At 43.3% G+C, this 11,741-nt stretch overlaps 1 non-coding gene across 1 annotated transcript; it reads right to left on the bottom strand.

Annotated features, from left to right (window-relative positions):
* Nucleotides 1–11,030: 11,030 nt before the first annotated feature.
* Nucleotides 11,031–11,137, bottom strand: LOC141597642 (small nucleolar RNA R71). The gene has a single exon (XR_012522866.1). It is a non-coding gene; the product is annotated as a small nucleolar RNA R71 (small nucleolar RNA).
* Nucleotides 11,138–11,741: the final 604 nt, after the last annotated feature.

The following is an 11,741-nucleotide window of genomic DNA, read 5'->3' as shown; positions in this document are numbered from 1 at the left end:
GGTGCAATACATAAGTCGATTCATATCGAAACTCACCATGATCTGTGAACCTATCTTCAAAAAGCTAAAGAAAACATATCACACCATGTGGGATGACGACTGTCAAAAGGCGTTCGATTGAATCAAGGAGATACTAGCCAAACCACCAGTGCTCATGCCACCCCAACGAGATTAACCTCTTGGTTTATATCTCATAGTAACCGAAACGGCCATGGGAGCTATGCTAGCACAAACCGTGGGAAAAGAAGAAAGAGCTATCTACTACCTTAGTAAGAAGTTCTTGGAGTATGAGTGCAAGTACACACCACTCGAAAAGACATTCCTCGATCTTGTGTGGGCAACGAAGAAGCTACGCCATTACATGGTTAGTTATTCCGTCAAAATATACTCCAAAATGGATCCTGTCAAATACCTCTTCGAAAAACCCGTTCTCAATGGACGCCTAGCGAGATGGACTTTGATACTCTCATAATTCGATCTCAAATATGTACTTCTGAAAGTTATAAAAGGACATGCTCTCGCCGAGTTCTTCGCAGAAAATCCCATCAATGATACACAAACAATAGACACCTGGTCGTTTCCGGATGAAGATATACTCTAAACCGATGTAGACTCCTGGGACCTTTATTTTGATGAAGCGTCGAACTTAAGAGGATTTGGAATAAGAGTGTTACTTATTTCTCCTGCAGGTGAGCATACACCACTCTCTGTCAAACTCGACTTCGAGGTGACAAATAACGCAACAGAATACGAAGCTTGCCTCATTGGGCTACAAGCAGTAGTAGGTTTAGGCATCAAGAACCTTCGCGTGCATGGAGATTCATCCTTGATCATCAACCAAATTACGGGGTCTTGGAAAATTCGGAGTGAAAGCTTAGCACCCTATCAAGCCAGGATAGACCAAGTTGCCCAATTCTTTGATCAAGTAACCTACCTACACCTACCTCGAGAAGAAAATCAATTTGCAGATGCTCTTGCAAAACTTGCATCTTTGATTAATATGCCAGATAATATGGTAGAAATGTCGTTATGCATCGAACGACGGTCAGAACCAGCTTATGTGCACCAAATTACAGATGAAGAAGAAAACCCAGAGGAACCTTGGTTCCAAGAAATTCTGAACTTCAAACTCAATGGCACCTATCCACCAGACATAGATAAGAGGGGACAACATGCTATACGCTTACTAGTCCAATACGTCCTCATGCAAGGAGAATTGTATAAAAGAACACCTCTTGGTGTAGTCTTGCGTTGCCTTGATCGTTCACAGGCACAGAAAGTGATGGAAGAAGTCCATGATGGAGAATGTGGACCTCACATGAGTGGACCAATGATGGCAAAGAAAATCACGCGTTTGGGATATTATTGGACCATAATGGAATCCGATTGCATCAAATATGTCAGACATTGCCACAATTGCCAAATCTTCGGAAATGTGCAACATGTCCCTCCCTCATTACTCTACACCATGAGGTCTCCTTGGCCATTTTATGCTTGGGGAATCTACATCATCGGAAAGATCACCCCGGCCGGAACAAGAGGTCACTGTTTCATTCTGGTGGCAATCGATTATTTTAACAAATGGGTAGAAACAGCATCCTACACTAGTCTCACGGCCAAGAACGTGGCAAAGTTCATACAAACCAACATCATTTGTCGATACGGTTGTCCACACGAGATCATCAGTGACAATGGGTCACATTTCCAGGCCGAGACTGAACAATTTCTAGCCAAGTACAAGATCAAACACCACCATTCCTCGCCGTATAGACCACAAACTAATGGCGCAGTAGAGGCAGCAAACAAAAACGTTGTCACAATCCTCAAGAAAATGATTGACAATTATCGAGATTGGCCAAGTAAGATACCATTCGCCTTATGGGGATATCGCACATCCGTTAGGACGCCCACTGGGGCCACTCCTTTCTATTTGATTTACGGCATGGAAACCGTGCAGCCAGTGGAGCTAGAAATACCATACTTGCGCATTCTACTCGAAAGTCAAATCCCAGAAGCCGATTGGAAGAGAGACAGATATGAAGAACTCATCCTCTTGGATGAGCGAAGATTGCGTGCATTACACAATGTACGAACATATCAGGCACGTATCAAACGAGCCTTCAACAAAAGGGTTAGGCCTAGGAACATCAAAGAGGGAGATTAGTCCTCAAATCAGTTAGAGTTATTTTACCTGTCGATCCACGAGGAAAGTTCAAACCCAACTGGGCCGGACCATTTCTGGTCAAGTCCATACTCCCGGGGGGTGCGGTTAGAATCGCAGACCTAGATGGAAATGAATTTGCCAACCCAACTAACCTCGACCAACTGAAACGATATTATGCCTAGAATAGGAACAAAAACGCGCCTCACGTAACATCACGTGTCGCTCATGTAGCACGAAATAAAAACGGCCCCTGGCCAGCTGAAATAAAGCTTATGTCACTCTGCTCTTGCATTTTGACAATTCGTCATCCTCATATCATCAAATAAACTGAATTGTGTTTAGGAGTAAGTAAAGCTCATTCTCATTTTCTAGTTCATTACAAGCTCTTGCTTAGAACAATTATTCTTTTACATTTACTTGAACTACGCGCAAGGGTTTTATTTTATTTTTAAAATGAATACGTAGGATATCCTTCACAGGATACAACCCATTATTTTTAAATGTAAATAGAAGGACATTTGCATATGCATTTGGAATTCGACAAGAATAATAAAAGAAAATCACAACGGTTTCATAACCAATCAATATTTTATTCATTTCCTTCTATAATGATAATAATACGCCACATAATAAAAATAATGCTAAAATAAATAGGTTAGGATTCTAAAAACGCCACCATTTTATTACAAATAATAATAATAATAATAAATAATACTAAGACTTAGGCTATTCTTCCATCTTCCCCTTGCCTTTGTCATTTTTGTCATATTTCTTATCTCGACCACGAGCCGGGCGCTCCTGCGCTATCTCAGACCTAATCACCAACGGTCTCTCTCGCAGTCTAGTCTTGCCATTCCTATCAATCACCTTTTCGACGACAGGAGCGGTCTTCGATTTCTTCGACGGATGAACAACTCGGAATCCGGCTTCTTCCTCTCCCTCGGTCAAGTACTTCTTTTTCTCCTTCGCTACATCACGAACCTTGTAATCAACAGGCTTGGGCTTCCTTAGCCTCTCCCACTCCTCAGGAGTAGTCGCCTTCCTCCACTGCAAGTAGGAATCCGATACCCATAATGCGCTAACAGAAGCGTTTAGGAACCATATGTTTCTCTGAGCCCATTTGAGAGCCCACTCTCTTCGACTCTCAGTAGTAAGCGCCACGGCAGTCTGAGGAACAGTATCAAGCTTAGGAATCATTTGCTTCAAGCCAACCTGCCTCATCAGTTTCTCTGGGAAGATGTATATCATGAATTCCAAGCCAGGAATGCGCACCGATCGAGTAGGATCCAGAGACGATACTCCAGTAACAGACTTGAGATGCCACCATGGTACAATCCATCTTATCAGGGGACCATCCTCATTCTTCAACTTGTTCTCCCAATAGTTGCAAACCCGAGTGAAGTCCACCATATAAAGCCTGGTCCTCATGGCAATCGAGCGAGCATGGTAAGCAGGAACATTAACTGGGGGCTCGATCAACCGCAGACACTCCATAAGCTAGACCTACCAAAGCAGGTGTTAGTATCCAAACCACAAAAAAAACAAAAAAAAAAACAAAAAAAAGGGGGTTGTATTCTTTTTACCTGCAAAATGATGGGACTTCTTAAATAAGGAAGGTCACGGTTGGCTTTCCTGTTATCCAATCCCAGTAGGATCTCTCCTAAACATAGGCAAGCTGGGCTCCTGCGCAGCTCCATTTGCTCAACTAAGCTCAGATAGAGAGGATCACCTCTCATCTCCTCATCAACATGCCCTTGGAGGACATAACCATGTAATAGGCAAAACCCAAATGCCCTACGCCTCGCAACATAGGAGATAGAAGGGTCTGTCCTATTCATGAACCGATCGATGAAATCATGCATTCAGACTCCTTTTGAAGTCACAAGACGGTCAACCTCGGCTCTTGTCAATCCAAGCAAATCCCTAAACTTGTTTTTATACCCTTGAGAAGTAGAGGGTATAGCAGGCATATGTTCTGGGTCCCATCCACCAATTGCAGCAATTTCTTCGGGAAACGGACAGATATCTCCTCCAGGGAAGGCAAACACGTGGAACTTAGGGTCCCAATACTCGAGACAAGCATCCAAGAATGGTTTAACCACCTTAACCAATTTCAAGCTCAAAATCGATCCAAAGTTGTAGGCACCCATATCATGTTTCTCCACATTTGTGAATTCATTTGTCCATTCTTTGAGACGGATTTCTAGGGCATCCATGTTGTATGATTAATTAGAGAGTTTTATGTAATAGACGGAAGAAAGACGGAAGAATTATGTGAATAAAACCTCCATCGACGTCTATATTTATACTAAAACCTGTTTCCTAAAATTTGTCAGAACGGACACACTGGGGAAAGGGCGCAACACGTGCTGCGCCCTTTCAAAGGGACGCAGCTCATGCTGCGCCTCTTCCCTAGAGATATTTCTGTAATTTTTCGCGTTCGGTCTTTCCTAATTCCTTAAGCATAATTTCCTATTCATATAGATTATTATTTTTGGTAATCCCGCCGAATTACCATATTTCGAGTTTCCTAATCATACGGGCACGCTTTTCGAGGCAAAGTCGGCATTTTCGTCAAGCAAGCACACTTACCCATTTATTTTTATTTTTTGGGGAATCATTTCACCAATTTAACTATTTATTTTCACACTTACCCATTTCTTTTTATTTTTCTTTTTCGGGGAATCATTTCACCAATTTAACTATTTATTTTCAAACTAACCCGTTTCTTTTTATTTCTCTTTTTGGGGAAATCATTTCACTCCGTTTCATATTATATTTCAAACTTATATGTTTCTATTTTCATTTCTCTTAGGGGGTAGCCCTCCCTACCGTCCAGTCATTTTCGGCAAATTTTTTGCATTTTTTTCGAGTCTTTGTCTTGCGCTAATTTAGGCCATGTGTACAAATACATGTTTTATGTGCAATTTCTATGTAAATTTCGGCAGCATGACGGCATAAACCATCATCGACCAAACCTGTTCAAAGCTAACCTGCAGGTACGAACAAGACAACCCAGCAGCAAAGGCACTCAGGCCGTCATATATACAACCAAAAGGATATATGTACACCAAACTGGGGGCTCATGCCCGAAACAAAGTTCGAAAGTTCAAAATGAAAGTCCTAAAATGTACAAAAGTGTGTGCGGTACAACCAACAACAAAAACAACCAAAAACAAGAACAACTACTGCTGATCGTCGCCTAGCTCAGTGACTCTCGCCTCGAGAGCAACGATCTCAGCGTCGTGGACCTCCAACTCCCTCAGTAGGCGAGCTGTCTCCTCCCGGGACTGCACTAGCTCACGCTCCAGGTTGCGCTCCCTCTACAAATGATAAGAATTGGCTCATATCAATCATTTCAAACACAAAGAAAGTTAGAAAATTAAAAATGAAGTAAACGATAGGTTCATACCTGACGTCCTCGACCGCCAGTAAGTGCCTCGATGGCACTAGCCCGTAGCTGGTTGGACACTCTCCACAAAGCCACGAACCGAGATGGCGCTACCTGCATTTCAATAAACCAGGATTCTCAATGATTGGACAAAATTAAACAAATGTATACTTATACAAAAGCTAATTAAGTTGGGGAACTTACCCTCCGAATCAGATGCTGCCACTCGTCCTGGCCAGCATCTGTCACCGCCTCGCCAAAGTCGCGAAGCTCGGAGATCGTCGTCAACCCCGCCACATGAGTGTACTCGAGGGTCTCGGGGTACGCTGGGGGCTCGACGCCCGCCGCCTCAACCTCCTGCAAAATCCAAATGGTTTCCATTAATCGATGATCATTCATCATTTTTTCAAATTAACTCGGTAGGGAAAGTGAAGCACTTACTACGACCGGCCAGTACGCCAACCTCCGGTAGAGGAACGTGGAGTAGTCCTTGTCAGGAAGAAGGAGGGCGTCGCCACTGACATCTGCCAAGTCAGCCTCCCTCTCAGCATCGTAAGGCTCCCTAAACATCGTCCAAGGAGGATCGATGGGAACCGTAAAGATATCCCGAGAGCACTGGCGAATCAAACGCTCGCCCAAGTACCACATGGGACCCATCGACGTCCTCGGCAGCAACCGGCTCGAGCTCCTAGGTCGAAGGACCTCGGCCACAAAAAGAGGGACGCCAGTGTAGTCCGCCCAAGGCCTGGCCACTCACTAAGATAAGCAAACAAGAGGTCGTTCTTATGATCAGTTCTTAAAGAAAGCGTTGAGAAAGCAAATAAAGGAAAGTGATACTCACGCCGCTCAGCTGCAGGGCGTTCACGTACTGTCGACAGATGTCGTGAGAGGAACGCTGGCTATTTCTGCGACACATCACCCAATCCCTCACAACGGGATAAGCTCTCTCCCCCGGCTCCGCACTCTTGGGCGCGAAGCTCGGAATGTAGGAGTACACCCACGCCTGCAAAACAAGATAATCAGTGATGATCTTTCGTGATTCGATAAGGAAAGGAAATGAACTTTCATGATAAAAAAATGAAGGTTCATACCTCCAGTAGCAGTCCAGGACCAATAGTGGCAGGAGAAGTCCCCTTCTCCACAAACTCAGGATGAAGCATGGCCCTCATGTAGCGGGTGAGGACCGCAAAGCCAGGAGTGACCCAGTCCCAACGACCTAGGCCACTCAAGTTAGAAAGGAAGGGAAGAAGCTTCGTCGACAGCCTCTCCCCCTTGTCTCCGAGGTAGAGCGAAGACAAGAACCACCAGAGCCACAAACGAGCTCTCTGCTCCGGAGTACAAGGAGGAGGAGCCGTCTCCCTCCCATCGATCATCACCATCGTCGGGGTCTTCCCAGCAAAATAATCCCGGACGTAGGAACTCGGCACCGACCCGGGAATCGCAGCAGCTTTCGCCGCCAGGTTCCAACCAATCAAACTCCTAGCCTCAGCCGAGTCCACTCTCATGGCTGTCTCCGACCGCACCACTGCCTCAGTCCCAAACGGCAAACCAGAAATCATGTCGTAATCCTCCAACGTGACCCCAACCTCGCCAAAAGGCATGTGAAAGGTCGAGGTCGGGTCCCAGAACCGATCAAGGAAAGCTCGAACTAGGCAAAGGTTAGCCCGAATCTTCCTTCCCTTGATATCCCTCCACACTAGTACCAAGGCCCCAAAAGCTCCCAACTCGATGATGGTCTGCTCCTCCGCTGACAGCCTCCCGTAAGCCTCCATCATCGTAGTGTAACCCGAAAAGGACCTGATGTTCCCGGCCTCCTATTTCGATTCAAAGCAAGATCTATCTTTAGCTCGAATGAAAAAGGAAAGGAATAGCAAATGAAGGACAAAAGAAGGTAAATGAAAGAATGAAGAACTTAATTTACCAAGCTCTTCACCGTCCTATAGGACAGGTGACTCTCCGCCACCCAGATGAGATGTCGGCTATCCCATCTCTCAGCCCACTTCGGTGCTCCCCTCAACTGACGACCACCTCGTCCGACGTTGGCCCGCCTCGGGGCCTTCTCCTCAACAGCCTCCTCCTCGACGACCTCGTCCTCAGCAGCCGCCACCGCAGCAGGAAAAGCCTCCTCTAACGCCTCCTCGAGCGTAAGAGAAGGGTCAAGAATGGTGTCCACATCCATGGGATATCTCCCTGACGTAGAAGCCTCGTCACCTGCAAAATTAAAGTGAATTAGGCCGCGTCAAGTGACGGCTCGCCTTAGTTAGGGGATTTTTCAAGCTTTCAAAGCTCCGAAATCGCTCTTTTCTCGCTATCTTTGGCCATTTTCTCCCGAAAACCGGTCGCTCATGTGGTAATATGGGTCAAGTCAAGCCTAAATTCAAGCCTAGTCATGGGTTCAAGTCGGAATTTCGACAACATTTCGTTATAACGGTGATTATGCCCTAGAAAAGTGTCCTGAAAAAGCCATCACAAATCAACATTTCGAGATAGTAGGAAGTTTACCCATCACACAAGGATTCCAAATATCAAGTTTCGTCATAAATGGGCAATCCTAAGGCTATTTTCGAAGCAATTTACGACTCAGCTGTGAGACCGTCACAATTTCACTCAAATGCTCAATACTCGATGAAAATTCTAAATGAATACATGGTTATGATCCTTATACTACCAATTATCCATTTAGAAGGTCAATTTTACAAAGCAAAATCATTTGGGGGAAAAGCCCCAAACTTTTTCGACATATAGGGTTGGAAACCCTAATTTGTCGATCCAAATTGCCCAAATATAGAAGTTTAATGCAAAAATAGAACACATACCTCTATTGGTCATGGAAAATTCAAGCTTTTGATCAAATTTTGACGGAAAATGGTTGGAATTTGAGAGAGTTTTGATGATTTGTGTGTTACGGAAATGAACAGAACACGGGCCTCTGTCGAGTTTTTACTCGGACAGAGACACACCCAAGAAAGGACGCAACAGGTGCTACGCCTCTTCCAAGAGTCACAGTGATGTGACCATAATTAGCGCATATTTAGCCCCCGAATTAGCCTTGTTCCCATGCTTTTTAGTGCATATTTGGGTCATTTATTGTCTTTAGTTCTTTGTTTTGCATATTCTTTGAGATTTTGATCCCTTGGTAGGAAAGGAGTGCAAATCTTGCATTTTCATGGCAAAACGAGACTAAATTGATCGAATTCAATGACCAAGCATCAAGGAGAGACAAGATTAGAAGGCCTTTGTACATATTATAGTAGATGAGCAATGTTGAGAAAGGATCCTTGAGTCCCCGAGGAAATCCCCAAGGAATTTATGAAGAAAAGGGAAGAAAAGAAGAAGAAATGTTGCTGAGGCACAATCCGTGCGGATTGTCTACAATCCGGCCGTCCTCCACATGCACAATCCGTGCGGTTTCATCCCAAGACGCTCGGGTTTGCAGCCACCAGAATCCGCCCGGATTCACCTGAAGCCGCCCGTGTTCCACCACCAGAATCCGCCCGTCCCGACTCCAAAACGTACGGATTCCTGTACAACGCAATTTCGTCTTCTCCAAGCTACAAAGAAAGAAGCCCTTCCTTCGAAAAATATCGGCTCCTCCCTGCTCAATCTAAAAAGTGTAATTACTAGTTTAGCCCTTAGTTAACCCTAATGCATCCCCCTAATTTCCACTATAAATACCCCATTAGTCTAATTAGAAGAGTATGTTCTTCTTATCAATAATTAGAGTAGTTAATATCAATCAAATATCTCTTTAGTATTGTAATCAAAAATTAATCAAGTTCTAATACAAGTTTTATTTCCTTAATCTCTCTTTTGTTCATCCTTTATTTTGGGTAATTGAAGATTATTTGGGTTATTATCCGGAGATTGACAACCTCTCAATCAAGAATCAAGTACTTCTTTTATCTTTGCTTTATTATTGGAATCATTAGTAGGTATAATTCTCTTAATCCCTTTTTAATTATTGTTAATTACTTTCATTTATTCATCATGTTTCCTTTTGTTGGTATGATTGACAACCTTGCTAGCATGATCAACATGATAATGAGTGAGTAGTCTCTTAGCTAGGGTTAATGGGTGATTAGGGGAAACCAACATGGGGAATGATTCATGCTTAATTTAATATGCTTTCATGGTTTATTTGCTTGCTTGTTTTGATCTCAACTCATGCACATGTTATGTTTGATGAAATGCTAAGCCTATGAATCCTTGCATTTACCACCATCTCCTATCTTTTCAATGAGACTTGTAAGACATAACCCAACTCGAGTCTCATTAGACCATGCATGTTGTTGAGTAGGGAAGACTAAGTCGACTTGTAGGTGTTGTACAATCTAATCGATTCGGCTCCGGGACCCAAACTTTCCTAGGATTGTAAGATATAACCCAACTCAATCCATCACAACAATAATTGTTTGCTTATAATTTGAGAACATGTTTGTATGATCAATTCCCATGAATCCCCTATGACCCCATGACACCCTAGTGCTTTTTATCAATTGTTTACAACCCTTTTAATTCATCTTGCTTGTTTATTTCCATTGCTATTTTAGTTTAGTGACCTTCTACATCAACCCAAATTGTGACACCCCTAAGACACCACTAGTTGCAATAGAAATCTCATTTTAATACCCGTCCCTTGGGATGTGATCTTTACTTGCCTCTTTACTAATAGTAGAGTTGTTTGTGAAGCTATAAATTGTGTTTTGATTCGGACGTGACCCAACGACCACATCTATTTAATTGTGAACACGAAACGGACCGATGAAAAATGGCGCCGTTGCCGGGGACGGTGTTTACTTGATTTAGATTTTCTTTTATTGTTATTAGTTGTGTCTTTCTTCGCCTTGGGGAAGTAAAACTCCTCAAGGTTTGTTCTAATTGTTTTCAAGTTGTTTGATATTTTGCATGTCTAGAAGGTCACAAGGTGATTTGTTACCTTTTGACCGTGAAATTAAAAGAACCTTGACGAACAATAGGAGATTTGCTAGGAGGAATTTGAGGGGTATTAGTGAGGTTGTTCAACCAACTATTGAGTTCATCAACCCTTTTGCAAGAGAAGGTGAGGAGAACCCATTACAAAATACCCCACAAAATCAACCTACAATGCCTAAATTTTCGTCACATTCCGTACCCACCGAGGAGAACCTACCCAATGGTACTCCCACACCACAACATCTAACCGGAAATTTTATTGCCAAATCCGCCTTTATCCAATTAGTCGAAAGGAGCCAATTTGGGGGGATGCCTAGTGAAGACCCTCATTCTCATATGGAAACCTTTTGTGACTATTGTGATGCGATTTCTCAAACCGGTGTGACTCAAGACCAAATTCGATGGGTCTTATTTCCTTTTTCTCTAATCGGCACCGCGAAACAATGGTTGAAGGGCCTTGACAAGGCCACTCTCGGAATAGATTCTTGGAAGAAGTTGGCTCTAGCTTTCTACAAAAAGTTCTACCCACCGGAAAAGACTAACATGCTAAGAGCTCAAATTACGGGTTTTAAGCAATGGGATGAAGAGTCTTTGTATGAAGCTTGGGAGCGGTTTAAGGGAATTTGTCGCTCATGTCCTCACCATGGACTTAGCGAATGGTTCTTGGTACAACAATTTTGGAACGGTTTATATGAAGATTCAAGGAACATTCTCAACATGGGATCAAATGGAATGTTCACCGAAGTTGATGACAATCAAACATGGAACAAGATTGAGGAAATGGCGGTCCATAACTCACAATATAGTAGACCTCGCAAGGCTACTAGAGGAGGAAGGCATGAAGTGGACTCCGTTACTCAATTGGGTGCTCAACTTAGTGCTCACATTGACACAATCAATTTGAAGTTTGAACAAGCTATGGCTAAACTTGAAGAAGCCTCAAAATCACCAAAGCATCATGTTAATGCCATGACGGCATCCTCATCAATCCCAAGTGGGATATGTGAGAATTATGGAACTTTGGGACATGACCAAAGTGAATGTAGGGGAACAAATGAACAAGTGAATGCTTTCCAAGCATACAAGAGTGGTACCCCTTATTCCAATTATTACAATGAAAACACCAAGTTTCACCCAAATCTCTCATAGAAAAGCCAAAATGTTCAAAATCTTCAAACAACTTACACTCCACCTCCCATGAGAAACTAAAATCAAAGACCCTTTTACAACCAAAACCAAGGTTACCAAAATCAA

This window comes from Silene latifolia, chromosome 8 (assembly GCF_048544455.1).
Source record: "Silene latifolia isolate original U9 population chromosome 8, ASM4854445v1, whole genome shotgun sequence".
Lineage (NCBI taxonomy): Eukaryota > Viridiplantae > Streptophyta > Magnoliopsida > Caryophyllales > Caryophyllaceae > Silene > Silene latifolia.
This window is presented reverse-complemented; position numbering and strand designations above follow the sequence as displayed.